Here is a 21,721-nt window from a genome sequence, read left to right on the forward strand (position 1 = left end):
AATCACATTGTTCATCATCCTTCCGTGTGCATGCTAAGTGCCCAAACCAATAGCATGAGCTGAAGCCAGCTGATGCATAATGTGAAGCAGAAAACGTAACGGTATATTGTTTACAAAAAAAACAGGCAATGCATAAGCGTTCATTAAACCTGAGTGAAAGATGGCGACAGAGTGCACAATTAACTGCGATGTGTCTACGGCGTTGGGATGCGCACCGAATCAAACCAACCTCGACGCATACTCATCATGAGATGCTCGTAGCTTAGTTCGCAATGTCGACTCTAAAATGTCGGCACCAAGTTCTCACTTTCAAATCTATGCCAGCATGTCTTTATCGACTCTCGTCGCGCTTAACGGGCGGTATCATGGGGCGCTTTCGGCTGTCACTAGATTCGTTAAGGCGTCACAAGGCGCCACTGTCACCGATGGCAACCAACAGCAAAGTCTCTCCTGAGTGAAGAGTATTCCACACTACAATGTTCTCGATATGACAAGTGCCTATCCATAAAACAGATGCGCTGAACGACATCCAAACCGCGTTTCGACAGCAAAGATGGTAGTCGAGCGACTGTAAACAAACAAACGATGCGAGCGCCCCCCCCCCCCCCTCCCGTGACGGCATCTGACCAATACTGACGCGGCGCAAACCTAGGAGAGGTCGAAGGAAGGAGAATAGAGAAAAGCCCACCTTTAACCACATACTTTGCGACTTTTTGAAGTCTAAGAGGTTCATAATATTGCCAGCGTGCCGAAGGTGAGGTGATGACGAAACGCTCCAGCATACCATTTGCTCTTGCCCACGGTGCAAGATACAAACACTTTAGGTGGGGACACTTCTCGGCTTTCTGATGGCAGACGGTCGACGAGATAAAGTAACAGAGACACGCGTCCGTTGGACCGCTGCCAGCAGCGTGCCTGTCGGCCAGCCAGCGCAACTCAAAAAAGAAATTCACACACCATTGCGATATCAACCGGTGAGGCTGGTGGCAACGCCGGCGTTCCGAAAGCGTCGCGCTTTTCACTCGGAAAAAACAAGTCATTCGGCCGCTTCAGTCACTATAGTGTGCCTTTGTCGCGTTTCATGAAGTAATAAGTGTCGTTCCATCGTTTCCGTTTGTGAAATGAACCTGTAATATGGTGAGCTGCCATGAATAAAATCTGCTAGAACAAGACGTTCACATTGTGAGTGAATAATATAGGAAGAAAGTGCTTCGTTAGTGATTGCCGATTAGGTTACCTTGGTGGTGATGGTGAAACTTTATTGCCCGAAAAAGGGGTCCTGAAGGACACTCGGCTACACGCCAGGTATAGAGGGCATCTCCCACGTCGGGACAGAGAGCCCGAAGCTCTCCCCCGTCTGGCGGGCCTCCTGGACAGCCTGAAGTTGGTCTGCTAGTGAAGCACTTCTTAGCAGCTCGGCCCACTGTTGCTTGTTCTTGGCGTAAGTGTCACTCGATGATCAACCACAGAGCATATGGTTCAAATATACAAGTTCACAACACTGTTCACACAAATGTTATCCGTCGTTGTCTGGGTTGACATGCTTCATGCGCCAGAAGCTGGGTTATGAGTTAGTCTGGAGCACTGGCTGCGCGTTAATTTCTTCACCGGAGGGGGGGGGGGAGGACTCTCGCCGGCCTAGATAAAAGTGCTTCGTAATTTCGTTGCAAGTGAATAACTGATCCCTCTACTCTATGTGCAGTGTAGAGGGGGAAACCGGAGTGACGCGGTGGATGAGTCCTCACACCACCTCGTGTGCATTTTCGTTGAGATTCCGCAGGTTGCCCCCTAAGCTGCCCATGTGTGCCGGGAACCAAACGATGGAGTGTTCGGTGATGCTATGTCCGCCTAATATTCGCAATGTCGTCTAGTGTAACCCGCTTTTTGCGAAAGCTCAAGTGGCTGCTCTAGAGTCACTGTATATTGTTGTGAAGCTCGAGTCTGTTAGACCTAGAGCTATCGCTGCTTGTTCAGCTTCATCCGGCCTCTTGGTGTTCGTCCATGTCCGTCCATTACTACGACTTAGTAGGCGTGCTTTGCCGGTATGTCCGCTGCATTCACGAAAGCTCTCTGGTCGGGAAATTTTGCGGCGTCTGCCGCGAGGGCTCTGGCGCCGGCGAGTCTTCTTCCATGATTGTGGACCAGGTGTACGTTTCTTAGGAAGGGGAGCTCTGTAATTGATTTTAACAAGACTTTGCGTAACTTCTGTACATTGTCCATTTCCGCGATGGTGTGCAACCCGAGCTTGACAAGAATATCTCAGCCTGCTTTGGGGCTGGAGAGGCGTGTGATCTGTGCCGTGTGCTGGACCTCGCTGATTTTGGCAAGGGTATTATGCACTCCTAGCTGTAAGAGGAGAGCAGTTGAGGCATTATCCGGGAGCCTTGATGCTGTCTTAAAAACGCGTCATATGTGTACTTCGAGCTTTTGCCGTTCTACATTTTTCCAGTTGAGCATCGCAGCCACGTATGTGATGCGACAGAGAACAAAAGCGTGGACCATTCTGATGGGAGTATTCTCGCCCAGTCCTCGGTTCCGATTCATGATGCGCCGAAACGTTCCAAGCGCGTTCCCAATATTGAATGTGATGCTGTCCAGCATTGTCAAGCTGGAGCCATTACTTTGGATGATGAGTCCAAGGATGCGAATTTTGTCGACCGTAGGTATGCGGTTACCGTCCGAATCACGTAACTTTATGCTTGAAGAGACGGGTCTGCGTCAGCCTTCTGGTGGGCGTCCTCGCATGGGAGGATGATAGAAAAGCAGCCAAGATTTTCTGGAAGAGCCGGGAAGTTCCATTGGGGTGAGATGTGCTTCGGTGACTGAGATTGCATCTTGCACGCGGGCTTCTAACTCTGCATCGCTACCACCGGTGCTCCAAATGGTGATATCGTCTGCGTAGATGGTATGCTTCACATCTGCTACTTCTCTCAGCGTGAGAGAAAGCTTTGCCATAACAAAATTGAATAAGAATGGCGAAAGTACCGAGCCTTGCGGTGTTCTCTTATCACCCAGTTCAAAGCTTTTAGAGACTTGCTCACCTATCCGTAGAGTGACCGTTCGATCCTTTAGAAAAGCATTGACGTAGCGGGAGAAACGTGTGCAAGGATTGTGTTCAGATATAGCGGTCAGAATGTCTTGATGTCAGATGCTGTCAAAAGCTTGGTCCACGTCAGACCCAGCAGCACCTTGGTATCTCGAGTGGGGCGAACCCGTAGACTTTTCTTTATTCTCAGCATGGCGTCTTGCGTCGATATACCTCGCCTATATCCTATTATAGTGCAGGGGAAGTTTTCCTTTTCTTCGATGTACTCTGTCAGTCGGTTCCGAATGACATGTTCGGCTAGCTTTCCTATGCAGGACGTTAGTGAGATCGTCCTCAGGTTTGATATCCCCAGCGGCTTTCCAGGTTTTGGCATGAGGACCGTATTTGCATGCTTCCATTCTACAGGTGAACGGCCGGTTTTCCAGGCTTCGTTGATTTGTTCAGTTAAGAAGGTGACCGAATCATCATCTAAATTTCGGAGGGCCCGATTCGTGACGCAATCGGGGCTGGCTGCAGAGTTGTGGTTGAGTTTGTGAATGGCGTAGCAGACTTCATCTCTGGGTATTCCGCGTCGAGTTCCGAACATGGGGCACCGCCGTATATCATCTGTGGTGACATACTGGGTTGTCCCAATTTAAGTGGTAGGTAGCGGTTAGCAAGACCGTCAACAAGTTCTTCGGCAGTATTGTGTTGCGTTGCGCAGTGTACTATTGCTGAGCCTGATGCGTTGCACGGATTTGGGCTTGATGCCATTTTCGTCGAGGAAGTGTTTTATGATTCGCGGCCAATGGCTCCCACGGCTAAGTTCTGCTCTCGCTGTTTTAGATACCATCGCCTCGTGCCACTGATTGCTGGCCGGCCGCTTTCTTCCCCGAGAATTGGGGCCGCTTCATTCCGTTACTGCATCATCGATGTTCCCGTGATTTCATCCACTGACGTCACAACAAGAGCAGCACCGCTGTGGGCTACAAAAAGAGTACCGGCCATCAACTTTATTCTGCTCTCGCAGTTTTAGATAGGCACGTAGTTTGGGACACATTGCTGCTTTATACGTTCCCTCGAGTGTATGGCCGCTGATCGCACTCTGTTGTATCTTTTTTGCTCGAAGTGTGATGGCTGTTGACGTGTTGACCTATCGCGTGAGGATTGGCTCATTCGTTCCTTGCCGGCAACCTAGGAAGTCCCGCAATGTTTGCTTTAGCTTTGCGCCTGCTTTTGTTAGATCCCTGTGCCCTAGACCAATTATCCTGCTTCTAGCTTTGGTTATTTCACTCATCCTGCTCTGCTGTGGTGACGTGGAATCTAACCCTGGTTGTAGGATCGATAACGTTCTCGCCCTAATGAAAGATTTTCACGATAAAACCACGGCTACTCTGACCACAATGAAACAGTTAATCAATAGTATAATTGAAGAGTCTGTGCAATAGAAAATAACCTGAGCGAAATGTCGCAAATTGAAACAAATTGTGAGAATGTAGGCGACTCTTTGCGCGAAGTGAAGACAAGCATCTCAAAGGTAAACAATGAAATATTTGACGTAGTTGACGATATCAATAACAGGATGGGAAGGAACAACTTGATTGTCAAGGCCATAGCGGAAACAGAAAAGGGGGGTACGAAGAGTCAGAAACAATCGTGAAACCTCTGCTGCCGGTTACCTTGGTTACCTCTGCTGCCGTTTGTTATCAACACGACAGCGCACTGGACACTATGAACGTGCGTCCTCGTAAGCGTGCGGACTGGTTCCTGAAGTATATATAATGATAGCGAAAAATAAGGGAATTGCTATATTCGCTTGTTGCCTTGATCTAACGTTTTCTCTACCGACAGACGGCTTATGATTATTAGACGTTAATGACGGTAATAATCAATTACATCGAATTAGTTATTATTTTAATGAATCGAGATTAGCAATAGAGTCAAAAAGGAAAACTGAGCCATTTTCTGCGAAAGTATTGTTAGCAGTTTGACATATCAGAATAGTGACAGCTGTTAATTTTTTCCAAGTCATAAAATCTGAGCAGTTGTGGCGGCGAGACAAACTTTGAGGCAGTGCAGCCGTCATGCTTCCAGATACGAGCAACATGAGCAAGCATCGTTGTATGAACCACGAATTTACTTCACTTCTTAAGTCTGCGTACTGCAGATTTACTATTTTTATGCATAGCCTAAGGCTAGCAAATATTGAAGCCGTTCTATAGTTGCTGCCAGTTCTGCTGCTCGCATCAGTCGGTTTGCCGGCGAAATGTCAGGAATTTCGCAACTCCGTAGTAAGTACAAGAAACTGCATTTGAGAAAAATATAAGTATGGTTTTTATAGCAAGCCTGTATGTTTGCAAATTATCTAGCAACTACCCTCCGAATAAAGCTACGCAAATATTTTTGTTTGGGTGATGGTTCTGCTTGGATCCCAAGTGATGCAGCAAGGATATGCTCAAAGCAAGTCGTCAATGATGAAAATAGCAACATTACCACGCATCCAGGCTACTACCCTACCATTTTTCCAGATGCCTACAAGTCTCGTCCTGTGGATGCAGAAAGAGCTTTGACCAAATGTGAACAGTCATTTCTGACTAAGTGGTGTTGGTGTGCAGTTTTATTTATACATGCATAGTATGAGAGACAGGAAGGCCTGCCAAAGGCTTTGTAATATTTGCAGTACATACGTGTGTTTAAATTCACTGTTATTGCAATTCATTTTTAGGTGGAACAGAAGGGCATTTGCTGCAAGGTCGGCAAAGCCTGAAGACCCAAGGACTGACATTGATTTCGGTGACAGCGAGGACACACCACTAAATACGACCTCCAGTACCTCCAGCGCTACGTCCAGTGCTTGTGTCAATGCCTTGGACATGCTCTGCACTGCCGCTGTATTGGCGCAAGAGCAAACTGCAGACCAGGTATAGCCATATGAAGTTGCTCTTTATATTTACACTAAGTGACAGCTGAGCACTGTGTATGTTATAGCATTGCACTGGCTATACTTGTTACTGGTGGTGTTGCAATATACTGCGGCCGCGCGTAACATGACATTATTTCGTTATGGCAGTAGCCTTTATTGTGCTTAAGGCTGTAGCTGTATCGGATGCTGAAAGTGACATTTATGGTTGTTGCAGGTATGGATGAATGCTGAAAGTAATACTCATTGTTGTTAAGACGTATTGATGAATGCCAAATATGATGTTAATTGTTCTTGAACGGTATGTAAGATGGGAAATACCTAAAAAATAGGAAATACCTGGTGCGACAAGTGGCTTATGAAACTGAACTTAACAAAATGCGAGGTAATGTCTTTCACCCGTAAACACGTAAACTCTGAATTCTCCTATTACTTTAACAATACCATGCTTTCCCCCACTTCTTCCTACAAATACCTAGGTGTTCTTCTCACAGAGAATCTTTCATCGGCCTCACATATCGAGTCTACCTGTGCCAAAGAATCACGTTCACTGGGCTACCTACGCCGCAACTTGAGAAACTCTCCTACTAATATTCGAAAACTAGCCTTTCTTACCTTTATTCTGTCAATATTAGAATTCGCCTCAGCAATTTGGTCTCCTCATCAAAACTACTTGATTATTATGGTAGAAAAGATTCAAAATAGAGGTGCCCGCTTCATATCACGAAACTACGACATCACGTCAAACATAACGCAAATTAAATCAGACCTTCAGCTGCAGTCATTGGATAGCCGTCGCAATATTGCTCTTCTCTGTCTGTTCCAGAAATATATTACCTCTAATAAACGAACGCGGCTTCAGCTTCAAACACCTCACTCTTCTTCACGCAGATTGCATAATCCGTTCAGCTTTATGCGGATATACGGGTCAACTAATGCACTCAATTCATCACCACTGTCTCGGGCTGTTCGTCTTTGGAATGACCTCCCTGATTGCATAGCCTCCATATCTAATCCCGATACATTTCGCCGTCAGCTACTCACTCTGTTCACCATGTGACCCTGTTTTTGTATTCTGAGTGCATTGCGTAACAGTGATTTATATTCTCCTTGTCTTTTATTTTAAAATGTATCCCTCTGTCGCCATGTTCATATCAACAAGTGCTGTATTCCCTCAAAGTTACCTCACCCTGTATAGCCTAAAATGTGATATCATTTATATATATATATATATATATATATATATATATATATATATATATATATATATATATATATATATATATATATATATATATATATAGTTTTTCGTTGTTCTTGCACTGATCCTGCCTGTAAACTGTTCGTTACCTGTCTGTACCATTCCGATTCCTCCCCCCCTTACCCAATGCCCTGTTCTGGGGCCTGTAAGGTTTTTTTTAATTAAAGAATAAAGAATAAATTAAAGTTGACCTTTATTTGCATGCAAAATTGGGTGCGTCCAATAAAGCAGGTATTTCTACCCACAAACGAGATTTACTTGTGCAGTGGTAGCAGCAGTACTGCCTGTCACATGTGCAGTAATGAAGGCGTGAATAAACACCCATATTACGACATCTCGAAAAAACTGACTTCATCCACAATGCCATGGTAGATCGCAACTTTGCACCAGGTCTAAAAGTGCTATGAGGCTCATTTATTTATTTTATTTATTTATTTATTTATGACATACTGCAGGCCCAGGTAAGGGCCCAAGCAGGAGGGGCATGGAAAGTACAAATTATAATAACCAGAGGGAAACAACATTGTAAGTATGGAACGGGAAAAGAAACAATACAAAAGTTGGCATAAAAACTAAGCATATGCAAAGCAGATACAAGGCAAGAACAAAAAGGCATACACAAGGCATACACAAAGCATAAAAAACTTAACATCTTAACTGAGCAATAGCGTGAATATTGGACAGCTGTTCACAAGGCAAGTTGTTCCAGTCTGATATTGTGCGCGGAAAAAATGAATACTTAAATACGTTAGTTTTAGTGCTATAAGGCGTTAGGGATTCAGCGTGGCGATGCCTTGTCCGGCGTGCTTCGAGCGGAGTTATGAAAGGCTGGGGTTAAGGGATAAACGGTTATTTTTCAGCAAGAACATAAATTTTAGTCTGAGAATTTTACGCCGTAGTTGTAATGTTGGAATGCTATTAGTTAGCATTAGGGTTGATGGGGAATCAGTTGAACGGTATTTGGAGAAAATGAATCTTATTGCTTTGCGTTGTATCATTTCTAATGCGTCAGTGTTACGTTTGGTGTAAGGGTCCCACACAGTACATGCATATTCTAATTTTGGACGGATTAGCGAGTAATAAGCTGTTAGACGAGTGTTGTGGGGAGCCTGTTTTAATTTATGCCTCAAAAAGCAGAGCTTACGGAAAGACGACTTGCAGATGTTAGAGATATGCGTATTCCAGGATAAACTGTTAGTAATAGTAACACCTAAGTACTTATATTGATTAACTTCAATTAGGGCTTTGGAAGCGATATTATATGGAAAGGATAACTTTTTAACCTTTTTGCTGATTTTCATATAGACAGACTTTTCTGCATTTAATTCCATATTCCATTTTTCACACCAAGATACGATATTTTGAAGGTTAGAATTAAGTGCCGCTTGGTCGTCACTGCAAGTTATTTCATTGAACACCACACAATCATCGGCGAATAATCTGATTTGAACGGGCTCTGTAATTGTGTTAGTGATGTCATTAATGTAAATTAAAAATAACAAAGGTCCTAAAATGCTGCCCTGTGGGACTCCCGAAGTTACCGGAAGTTCACCCGAAAACTTATCATCGATAACAACAAATTGCTTACGGTTAGTCAGGTAGGCAGAAATCCAATTAATTAAATATGCTGGCAAGTTAATCATTTCGAGTTTTTTTATAAGGTTACAGTGCGAAACAAGGTCAAACGCTTTCCTAAAATCTAAAAAAACTACATCAATTTGCCCAGATTTGTCAAGGACAGACGCAAAATTATGAACGATAGAAGTCAGTTGGGTAACCGTAGAAAAGCCTTTACGAAAGCCATGCTGGTAGTTAGAGAGAATATTTCTATCAGAAAGGAATTTGTTAATCTCGTTTGCTATAATATGTTCAAGCAGCTTGCACGAAGAGGATGTTAGTGAAATCAGACGATAGTTGAAAGTGTTTCATCTCCTTTCTTAGGCACAGGTACGACACGTGCTCTCAACCAATCGCTAGGAAGAACTGCAGAAGATAACGATGCATGAAAAATAACAACTAGAAAATGGGACAACTTTTCTGCATATCTGCGCAGAAAAGCATTTGGTAAAGCATCCGGACCAGGTGATGACTTAGTTTTCAGATTGAGCAACATAGAAACTACCCCTGGTTGCGATACTATATCGGGTGGTATAATGTGAGGCATATGTTTTAATAACGGCAGATCATAAGAACGGGAAAAAACACTGTGAAAAAATTTGTTGAAATGATCAGCAATGCTTTGCTTCTCGACGACTAGAGATCCCTCGTGTACAATTTGGTCAACTGACCTTGGTTTTTCTTTCAAGTACCTCCAAAACTTTTCCGGAGCATTTCGCATAAAACCTGGCAGCGTATGCTGGAAGTACCTTTCTTTTGCGTTTTTCACTATTTCATTTAATTTAGGTTGAATATTTAGAATAGTATCACGAGAAGCGCCTTGTCGTCTTAAGCGTTTATTCTTTCTTTTCAGTTGTAGCGCTTCACGCGTCATCCAGAGATTTTTCTTTGCTATTTTTTTTTGTTTTTTCAGGAATAAAATTATTAATACAGTGCATGCATATGTTTATAAACTTTTTCCAAAGACTGATAACATCGTCACCATGAAAACTATTGAGACTAAAATCAAGGAAGTCCAACACACTCTCGTCTCTGGCGCGCGAGAAATCTTTAACAGTCACCCTTTTACATGGATTGATGCTACAAGACTGTATTGGACAGGAAAAATACACCATGTGGTGATCAGATATACCTGGTTCAACCGATACAGAAAAAATCACCGATTGTTTGACTGACAAAGACAAGATCAAGTACCGTAGCTGGCGTACCATGAACACGTGTCGGTTGATTGACAACCTGCCTCAAGTTGTGGTACTACATGATATTACTTATATAACTAGAATTTGTATTTAAGTCGGGACCAGGGTATTCATTCACCCAATCTATTTCAGGCAGGTTGAAATCTCCAACAAGAAAAATTTTGTCATGAGAAAATGAAGACATGTGTTCACAGAGGTCATGTAAAAACTGAGGAGATGAATCAGGAGGGCGGTACGAGCCAAACACCAACAATGAAATATTCCAGCATGTAACCTTTAAAGTAACGCATTCAATATTTTCAGGCTGACGTAAAAGCATGACTGGAATATCGTCTTTGACCAAAATAGTTACTCCTCCTCCTCTAGTATTCCTGTCACGACGAAAAGCCCGATAAGAAGGGGGGAAAACAACCGTATCGTCAATAGCTTTATGTAACCATGTCTCGGTTATCACCACTATGTGAGGGGCGTATCCTAAAATAATTGCCTCGAGTTGGTCACCTTTATTTACAATACTGCGCGCATTGATATTAAGTAGTCGTAGTTCCTTGCAGACCTCATGGGCAAGTCAGTTCTGTTTAGAAGATTCGTGGGTCCGAATATTAATTCTTGCGTTTTGGATGTCGTCCCAGATAAATGTGTCATCATTGACACGTTGCTTGTCATACTTTAGACTGACTTTTTTTCTCTGCTGTTTTTACAATTTTGCACTGTCCCACAGTAGCTTGCGCTTTCTTAATGTGGTGTGCGAGTAATCATTTTGCAAAGATATGACAGTCCCTTTGAGTTTGTAGGGATTCTTTAGAATTTGTTGTTCTTCGTTATAGTCTTGAAAATAAATGATTACAGGACGTTTTTTACCGGGTCTACCAAGACGGTGAATTCTGCCGATTGATTTACACTGAACGTTAAGTTTCTTCAAAAATACATCGTCTAAAATTTTATATTGTAACATAGAATCGGTCTCTTGTGCTTCTTCTGGTATGCCGAAAACCACCAAATTAGAACGCCTAGATTTGTCTTCTATATTAGTCAACTTCGCCTCCAAGGACTTGACGGTATTTTCTAGAATATCAATACGCGCCACTCGCTTTTCTAATTCCGAAAAACGAGCGACCCAGTCAGCCATGAGCTTTTCCATATTATTCTGCTGAGCTCTAATGGCTGCCACTTCATCAGCTAACTTATTTCGACCAGCTAACAATTCACTTAGCAAGGCCTCAGTTGAAGGACCGGGATTTGACTCCACGTCACCACAAATCAAAAGCAAGCACACACAAAAGACATCATTTGCACAGCTAAATAAGCGTTGTGGGCACGGTAGGACCAAAAGACCACGATGATGGCTCTTAATTGAGCTGAAGTAATCACCAACCTGAACGAGACAGAAGAATGGCTTGTTAGACCACATACTCGCTCCTGGTCCACCGCGCCCGCTGAAAGCGTAGTGTCGGTGCCGCCTTATATGGTGCTCTGCGGCAGTCACATGGGGTACCGACTGTGACTGCGCACGGGTGTCAAGAAGCACGGATATCGCACTGCTGGCAGTATCACGATGTGGCTCCTCAGATGACGCTGAATACTGATGAAGCTTGCCAAATTCGGTTGGTTCGAGCTGCGGATTTATTCCGGAAGGTACACGTTCCCGTCGATGTGTTAAGCCGGCGGATCCAAGAACAAGCACCGGAACGAGACAGAAGAATGGCTTGTTAAACCACATACTCGCTCCTGGTCCACCGCGCCCACATAAAATATGTTAACCTTATATTAATTTTTCGCATGGCACAGTAGCGATTTTTCTTTAACTGGTGTTCCATCTCACATCACTGAGAATCACAGAATCAAAAAATGCTCTTCAGCGGAAGGCATAGCACTGCATCTGCCATAAAGTACACTTTCAAGAATCACAGTCACGTAACAGCCCGAGCAGGATGCTGACGCGTCTGATAAAAAAGAAAAAGGAATTGCACTTGCTCCTAGAAGTCTTCCTGTTGAGCATCTTGCAGTTAATATTGCATTTAAAAGCACACCCAGATTTTCATTCATTAAAAGTGAAAATTGTTGCACTAAAAACTGCAGACATTCGAGAAAGCCACCAGTAAGGTGATAGACATCTACTCAGAATTTCGCTACTTTTAAAATTCACGATGATCAGTTCTCTGAAATTTTGCGCTTACACGAGTAGTCACTGGATTTTATGACTTTATTGTGAGGCTGCAAGTTGCTCTTGCATAATTAAGAATCATCACTAGCTGAAACATTTATACTCAAAATGCAATATCTGGTGTGTTGACTTTTTTATTGTAAATAAGAATCCAGTGCGGTAAGTACATTTTCACTGTGTGGTTAGGTCAGGAAATATAAATACGAAAAAGCACTAGAGTTTGGGATTTTCTGTATACGCTGAACAATCCCGCTTTCTATAGTTTTTCTAAACGGATAAATATCGCTCATTGCATGATATGGGTTTTTCTCTTGGTTGTATGCAGGCCTGCCAGACTGATGATGCTGACACCTGTAGGCGTTTGAATGGGTTTCTGCGCTGCATGGACGGGCATGATGAAAGCACACAGGTATGACCCACAATTATTTGCGACGCTGGAGTTCAGTGCAGCCCTTCAACAACCTCACGCCACAGCGGGCCAAGCCAGCGAACTTCGTCGTTCAATGGCTACGAAAGTGTTAAGTCATGTTCTAGTGCCATGAGGGATCTCTGCGGTGTTACATTGGAAACGTATGCCGTTTTATTTGACTGCTGCCTGTGGCTGCTGATCGCTCGAGTGATGTATCGATGCATGACAGACTTGATTTTTTTCATGAAGCTAAAGTTAGGAATTTCCTACTCATCACTTGCAGTATTATTTTCTATAAGCTGAATGACCGCTGCTAGACATTTCAATAGCGTGTTTCGCACATTGGCTACTGCAACTGAGAATTGAATATTCATTCCACCCAGACACATTATTAAATCTCTGTTGCCTGATTGCTTCAAAATGCACTACCCAAACTGCACCATAATTATCGATTGCAGAGAGGTTCCAACAGAGCAGCCAGCTTCTGTAACAGAGCAGAGGGCACTTTATTCAAACTACAAGGGTGGCTACACGCTGAAATTTCTTGTAGCAGTCACACCAAGTGCAGCTGTGTCTTTTCATTCTAAAACATATGGTGGAAGGTGCTCCGATGCTTTTGTAACTGTAAATTCTCATTTTCTAAAAAAATAAAACCAGGCGACATGATCATGTCTGATAAAATATTTCCTGGAATTACTACAGACCTCGGGAAAGCAGGGGCTGTACTTGTTATGCCGCCTTTCCTCAGAGGCCAAGCCCAGTTCACTGAGGCTGAAATACAGCAGACTTATAATTTCGCAAGGGTAAGAAATCATGTGGAACGCATGATGCAACGGGTCAAAATGTACAATGTTTTAAATACACGCGTGCCCACTGAATTAATTCCTGTAATGTCCGATGTTTTTCATATGTGTTGAGTACGGGCAAATATGCAGCCTCGAATAATAAAGGTGCCAACTGCTGCATAAGCTTGAGTCAGCTGAATTCGAGCCTTTAGGTTGGCTTCATTTCACGTGTTATATTGTCATGACGTGAAGACAAAGGTCTTATTTGAATACGCTGAGAAAACATCAGTGGGTCGGTCTTTTTATTAACCACACGCGCCAGCAAGTTCCTCGTCTTTCTCATTGTTACCTTCTGCAAAAAAGCGTGCAGATGCGCGTATGCGCTGTCGCCTTCGTCTTTTTCGCGGGAAGCACTTGACATTTGCCTCCTTCCAAAAATGGCATCGTTCCGATGCGCAGCCAAGGCGCTCTACTTATAAAAAGGCACATATGCTCCGGCACCCACAGGACAAACGAAAGTTAGCTGGACAAGTAGGGTTTCGTCCGTATGACATGCACGATCTCGTGTAAGCGGTTTCAGCGACTGGAACTGCAATCGCCGTCGGGAATAACTTCGTATTTGATATCGTTCAATCGTCGGGTGACTCGATATGGGCCGAAGTGTCGTCGTAATTGCTTCTCTGAAAGTCCGCGTCGACGTATTGGGGTCCAGACCTATACCTTGTCGCCTGGTTTGTAGATTGCCGATTTATGTCGTAGGTCGCATCGTTTCACATCTTTCTGTGGTGACAAATACGCACGCGGGCTAGCTGTAAGGCTTGTTCGGTGCGCTGACCAAATTCTTCGGCGTCAGCGTGAGTGTTGTCGCACTCGTGCGGCAGCATACGTCCAACGTAGTAGTGACTTCACGCCCGTGTAATAAGCTAAATGGCGTCATTTCGATAGTTTCCTGCCGGGCAGTATTATAGGTGAAGGTCTCATAAGGCAAGATTTCGTCCCAGTTCTTCTGTTCTGTGTCGACATACATGCAGAGCATGTCTGCACGGGTCTTATTAAGCCGCTCTGTTAGTCCATTCGTTTGTGGGTGGTATGCCGTTGTTCTCCGGTGAGCTGTACCGCTGAGCCTGAGAACCAACACCAAAAGTTCTGCCACGAACGCGGTTCCTCTATTCGTGATGAGAACTCTTGGAGCACCGTGCCGAAGGACGACATTTTCTATGAAGATATGAGCCGCTTCTGCGGCTGTGGCCCTCGACATGGCATTAGTTTCTGCGTAGCGAGACAAGTAATCGGTGGCGACAATGATCGATCTGTTCCCTTTGATAGAAGTTGGAAATGGGCCCAGGAAATCCATTCCGATTTCGGCGAATGACTTTGCTGGCACCTGGATGGAATTTAATTAGCCTGCCGGGTGGTGCTTTGCGTCTTTGACAGTCGGCACATGTTTGGACGTGATGTTTCACAGCAGCAGGTAGGTTCGGCCAGTAGTAACTGTTTTGCAGACGGGACAATGTTCGTGTGTAACCGAGATGACCGGAAGTGGATTCTGGAAGCCTGCCATCACTTCGTCATGGCAGGCTTCCAGAATTTCTTTTCGCAGTGATGCAGGAACGACGAACAAGTATGCGCTGCCGGTGGGAGAAAAGTATTTCTTGTATAGGACGTCGTTCTTTACACAAAAAGATGGCACTCCTCTAGCGAAAACTCGCGGCACGTCTTCACGTCGTCCTTCCAAGAAGTCGATAAGCGGAAACAGGTCAGGGTCCCTGCGCTGCTCCTGTCAAATAGTGGCCGCGTTGATGACTCCCAAGAATGCGGCGTCCATAGACTCGTCATTAATAGCGGCAGGCTTGACGGGTGACCGCGAGAGACAGTCTGCGTCAGTGTGCTTCTTTCCTGATTTATAAATAATTGTCATATCAAACTCCTGAAGCCGAAGGCTCTAGCGTGTCGAACGGCCGGATGGGTCTTTTAAGTTAATGACCCAGCAAAGCGAGTTGTGATCACTGACGACCTTGAATGAGTGGCCGTACAGATACGGTCGAAATTTGAGAACCGCCCAAACCATGGCGAGGCACTCTTTCTCGGTGGTCGAGTAGTTCTCAGCCTTGCGAGAAAGAGCTCTGCTGGCAAAGGCTATCACTTTCTCGGAGTTATCTTGCCATTGTATCAGTACGGTGCCTAGGCCTATATTGCTTGCGTCAGTGTGAAGTGCTGTTGGCGCTTCCTGGTCAAAGTGCGCAAGAACCGGAGGTGTTTGGAGGCAATGGCGTTATTCGTTGAATGCTGTTTGTTCCTTTTCACTCCAAAGAAAGGGGACATCCTCTCGTGTAAGCCGCGCCAAAGGCACCGCAATAGACGAAAAGTTCACGATGAACCGTCGGTAATAAGCACAGAGACCTAAGAAACGTCTCACTGCTCTTTTGTCATGCGGTGCGAGAAACTTTGTGCCAGCGTCGATTTTGCCCGGCCCCGCCACGGTGGTCTAGTGGCTAAGGTACTCGGCTGCTGACCCGCAGGTCGCGGGATCAAATCCCGGCTGTGGCGGCTGCATTTCGGATGGAGGCGGAAATGTTGTAGGCCCGTGTACTCAGATTTTTGTGCACGTTAAAGAGCCCCAAGTAGTCGAAATTTCCGGAGCTCTCCACTACGGCGTCTCTCATGATCATATAGTGGTTTTGGGACATTAAACCCCACAAATAAACCAATCAAATCATCGATTTTGCCCGGGTCAGGTCAAACACCTTCATGGCTGACCACGTGGCCTAAAAACCAAAGTTCGCTGAAACCGAAATGGCACTTCTCTGGTATTAAAGTCAGGCCAGCCGAACGTATAGCTTGTAGAACTGCGAATAATCGACTTAGGTGTTCCTCGAATGTAGCTGAGATGACGATAACGTCGTCTAAATAGACCAAGCATGTCTGCCACTTCAGTCCTGATAGCACAGTGTCCATTAAACGCTGAAAAGTGGCTTACGCAGAGCATAACCTGAATGTAAGCACTTTAAATTCATAAAGACCGTCGGGCGTCCCGAAAGCAGTTTTCTCACCGTCTCTCTCGTGGACCTCTGTTTGCCAATAGCCACTTCGCAGGTCCATCAATGAGAAATACCGTGCATGCCGCAGCCGATCAAGAGAGTCATCTATGCGTGGCAGTGGGTAGAAGTCTTTCTTCGTTACTTGGTTTAACTTGCGGTAATTTATACAAAAACGCAAGTTGCCGTCTTTTTTTTTTACCAACACCAAGGGGGTTGCCCAGGGACTTTTGTAAGGCTCTATTACGTCATCTTCGAGCATGTTCTAAACTTGCTCTCGGATCTCCTCACGTTCTTTCGGAGCCACACAGTATGGATTTTGACGGATCGGTCTCGTATTTTCTTCAACGATGATTCGGTCGTCAAGCAAACTTGAAAAACTGTAAGTTCGTCAAGTTTGCTTGACGAACTTAAAGCCGTTATATACACGCGCAACGCTGATGTTATTCTTCGCAAGTAGACGTGGCTAAATTCTGACACGGAAAACAATGAACTTTGCTTCCCTGCACAGTACACATTATTTCGACAAGACAGAGCCGCTTATCATGAAGGAGGGGTGATTATTGCCATTAGGAAAGAATTTCGTCCTTCGTCATAGTCTACGACTCGCCCATTGAAGTTACGTGGGTTGCAGCACGCTTGGGGCATGTACCGTGCGTCAAAGGCGTGTGCTACAGACCTCCCGATAGTCACCCAGAATTCATTGAACACCTGAAAGATTTCATTGATCATGTCTTAAACAAACACCCAAACTCTGTTGCGATTCTTGGAGGGGACTTCAATTACAACGACATAGACTGGTCCTCTTCCACTGTTAGCTGTGCTATCCGTCATCAAGAAAGCCTTAGCTTCATAAACCTAGCACACTTGCACAACATGTCCCAGCTCTTGACGGGGCCAACACGCGGAAACAACATATTGGACCTCATATTCACTAACCAACCCGATGATGCAGTTTTTCATGACCTGGAGGAAATCAGCGATCACCGTGCCGTACATTCATCCTTATCTATACCACTTCCACTTCCCGATAAAACCATAACGGACAAGCACATACTCAATTATGCACGCACCAATGTCGAGAAAGTTAATCATATTGTCGCGGGTTATAAATGACAGGGGGTTTATTTAAAAACACGGACAGTAGGACTTGTAGAGACGCTCTCAGAGAAGGCCGCTAAGATTGTCGTCTTCTTCACTCTGCTGCGCTGCGCCTCTCGAGCAAATCCGCGTTCTTCGTTGTCATCGCTAAATGCAGCTATGCACGCGGCATTACCCTCCCGCCAGAGTGAGCGTCGTCCCGACGCTCAACAGGTAGAGATGCGGCCATCGAGTGTTTACATCACATAGAGTGATAAAGTTTCATGCGCACCACATGCACTGTCTCAGGCAGATGCTGGCGACGTTTTGAACAGGAGGAGGCGTCGGGCACGACTTCGTACGTCACGTCGCTAAGACGACGCAGAACCTTGTAGGGTCCGAAGTATCGGCGTAGAAGTTTCTCTGAGAGGCCTCGTCGTCGTACAGGAAACCAAACCCAGACTCTATCTCCTGGTTGATAAATGACGAATCGATGGCGAAGGTTGTACCGTTGGGTGTCAAGTTGCTGCTGGTTCATTATTCTGACGCGGGCAATCTGCCTTGCTTTTTCGGCGCGCTCAGTGAAGTCTGCGGCGTCTGTCTCTGAATCATTGCAATCGTAACGCAGCATGGCGTCAAACATTGTCGTAACTTCTCTGCCATGAATTAGTGCGAACGGCGTCATTTTTGTTGTTTCCTGGCGCGCCGTATTATACGCAAATGTGATGTACGGCAATATTCGGTCCCATTTCTTGTGTTCTACGTCGACGTACATGCAAAGCATGTCAGCGATTGTCTTGTTAAGTATTTCTGTAAGCCCATTAGTTTGTGGGTGGTAAGCTGTCGTCTTCCTATGCGCTGTGCCACTGAGCGTAAGCACAGTGCGCAAAAGCTCGGCTGTAAACGCGGTACCTTTGTCTGTAATGACGACAGCTGGAGCACCATGTCTCAGAACAATGTTCTTAATGAAGAACTGAGCCGCTTCAGCTGCAGTGCCACTCGCGATTGCCTTGGTCTCCGCGTATCGGATGAGGTAGTCCGTCGCCACTATAACCCATTTGTTGCCGCTGTCCGATGTTGGGAATGGGCCCAGCAGATCCATTCCGATTTGAGAAAACGGGGTTTCTGGCACGGGCACAGAATGTAATAGCCCAGCGGGTTTGACAGGTGGCACCTTGCGCCGCTGACAGTCAATGCATGTTCGGACGTAATGTTTATCCTCTGCTGCGATTCTTGGCCAGTAATATTTTTTTTATGCGTGTCAGTGTTCTTGTGAAACCGAGGTGGCCCGCAGTGGCTTCGTCATGGCAGGCTTGTAAAATTTCGCTGCGGAGAGCTCCAGGAACTACCAGCAGATAGCTTCTACCTGTTGATGAAAAGTTCTTTTTCTACAGAATTCCGTCCGTTAAAAAGAATGACGATAAGTTCTTCGAAAACACTCTTGGTGCATTGGCGGCACGTCCGTTCAAGAATTCTATAAGCGAGTTGAGCTCCCGATCATCTTGTTGTTGCCGAGAAATGATAGCTGCATCAACAACTCCTAAAAAACCTGGGAAATCATCATCCTCTATAGCCGGTGATTCAATCGGTGACCTTGACAAACAGTCGGCGTCTAAGTGTTGCCTTTCGGACTTGTAAACTACGGCCATGTCGTACTCTTGGAGCCGTAAGCTCCATCGAGCTAAACGTCCAGATGGGTCTTTCATGTTGGTCAACCAACAAAGAGAGTGATGGTCGCTTACGACTTGGAAAGCGCGGCCATATAAGTACGGGCGGAACTTCGCAACTGCCCAAACGACGGCCAGACACTCCTTCTCCGTTGTTGAGTAGTTGGACTCGGCGCGTGTCAACGTTCTGCTAGCGTAGGCAACCACTCTCTCCACACCATCTTGGCATTGGACAAGAACAGCACCTAGGCCCACAATGCTGGCGTCTGTATGGATGGCTGTTGGTGCATTCTCGTCGAAGTGAGCGAGGACAGGTGGAGTTTGTAGACGCTGTCGCAGCTCGTTGAATGAAGCTTCTTGCTCTTCACCCCATACAAATGCGATGTCTTCCCTTGTAAGGCGGGTGAGTGGAGAGGCGATGTGTGCAAAGCCTGCTATAAATCGCCGGTAGTAGGCGCAGAGACCCAAAAAACGCCTGACCGCTTTCTTATCAACAGGCCTTGCGAACTTTGCGACGGCTGCTGTTTTATCTGGGCCAGGCTTCACACCTTCGCGACTGATCACGTGTCCCAGGAACTGGAGTTCTTCGAAGCCGAAGTGGCATTTTTCCGGTTTGAGTGTGAGTCCAGCGGACCGTATGGCTTGAAGGACTGACAGTAGCCGCTTTAGATGCTCTTCAAACGTGGCCGAAAAAAACGATCACGTCGTCGAGGTACTCAAGGCATGTTTTCCATTTCAGGCCGGACAGAATGGTATCCATTAGTCTCTGAAACGTGGCTGGGGCTGAGCATAGACCGAAAGGGAGGACTTTGAATTCATAAAGCCCGTCTGGCGTCACGAAGGCGGTCTTTTCTCGGTCGCGTTCATCTCCTTCTATTTGCCAGTATCCACTTTTAAGGTCCATTGACGAGAAGTAGCGTGCATGCCGTAGCCTGTCCAAAGAGTCATCGATCCGTGGTAATGGATAAACGTCTTTTTTGTAACATGGTTCAGCTTACGATAATCGATGCAGAAACGCAAGCTGCCGTCTTTATTTTTCACGAGTACCACTGGCGATGCCCAAGGACTTTTTGATGGTTGGATAACGTCATCCTCTAGCATCTTCTTGACTTGCTGCTGGATTACCTCACGTTCTTTCTGAGCGACGCGATAAGGGTTCTGTCGGATCGGTCTTGCTGTGTCTTCCGTAATTATACGATGCTTAGTCAGAGGCATTCGACCCACTCGTGATGTCGATGAGAAGCAGTCCTTGAACTAGTCGAGCAGCTCCATAAGACGGCATCTTTCAGTCGGTGTTAGACTCGGACCGATATCAACTGGTGGTGTATGTGGAGGTGATTGAGCTGTGGCTTCCCCTTGCATTAGAAGACAGTCGTGAGAGTAGTCCAGCTCTTCGAGGTACGCCATAGCCGTGCCTTTACCGATGTGCCGGCGCTCATTCGTGAAGTTGGTCAGAAGCACGTCTGCGCGCCCATCCACTAAGCTGACAATACCGCGAGCGATGGCGATGCCTTGGTGAAAAAGAAGGTCAGTGATGCGTTCGACTATGGCGTCTTCATTACAGTGCACGGCGCAACACACGGAAACAAGACTACATGACAGTGGTGGCACAAAGACGTCGTCGTCGACCACACGTAACACCCTGGGTTCTTGGTCTGGATCAGTGGTCACAGACTTGTCAGCGGCAAATGTGATCACACCGTCGCGTATGTTGACCACAGCACCGTACTCTCTTAAGAAGTTCATTCCCAGAATCATAGGTTTGCAGCACTCCGGTAGGATCAGAAATGTGGCTACAAAAGCCACATTCTCAATAGTGAGTCTTGCTGTACATTTTCCCGTGGGAGTCATTATCTGGCCTCCAGCACTTCGGATATAAGGGCCCGTCCATTCCATCCAGACTTTCTTGAGTTCCTCTGCCAATCGTTCACTCATTATGGAGAAGTCTGCACCCGTATCGACTAAGGCCGTCACTTCAACGCCGTCACTCGTCACAGCAAGGTCGGCAGTCACAGTTTTTTCGACGAAGTCTTCATCGTCGTCTCTCACGTGTTTCGGCAGCAGTGGGGGTTTTTCGGCAATTCGACGGCTTGCAACCTTCCCCCCAGAGGTCGCTGCTTTCAGTTTCCCCGCCGTGGGCTGGGAGACCGACCTCTGACGGCGTCACCAAAACTACGGCGGCTTGGTGAACCAAAGCGAGCCGGTGATGGTGACCGCGTCCGGAAGGTAGAAGAGCCTCCCGCCTGCCAGCCTGGTCGTCGTCGATGGGGGCACGGCTTTCGTCGAACTGTCGGCGCGTAGCTGTAGGTGCACTACCGTGGTATTCAGCTCAGCGATGTGGGCAAAAACGGCAAATGTGCCCTGGCTCTCCTCAGTTGTAGCAGAGTGGTCGACAATCCGCAGTGCGCCTTATGTCGGTCTTCCACATATAGGGTCGACTGACAGAATCCTGCTGAGCCCAGGCTGCCACAGAATACGGTTCGAGGTACTGCGGCGCTGGCATGGGCGTGTGTCGACGAATAGCGTCTGCATAGTTGTATCCGTTCAGCTGGTACGATA

At 46.0% G+C, this 21,721-nt stretch overlaps 1 pseudogene; it reads left to right on the forward strand.

Annotated features, from left to right (window-relative positions):
• Positions 1–2,227: 2,227 nt before the first annotated feature.
• Positions 2,228–13,563, forward strand: LOC142765894 (uncharacterized; annotated as a pseudogene).
• Positions 13,564–21,721: the final 8,158 nt, after the last annotated feature.

The sequence above is a fragment of the Rhipicephalus microplus genome, chromosome 6 (genome assembly GCF_043290135.1).
Source record: "Rhipicephalus microplus isolate Deutch F79 chromosome 6, USDA_Rmic, whole genome shotgun sequence".
NCBI classification, from domain to species: Eukaryota; Metazoa; Arthropoda; class Arachnida; order Ixodida; family Ixodidae; genus Rhipicephalus; species Rhipicephalus microplus.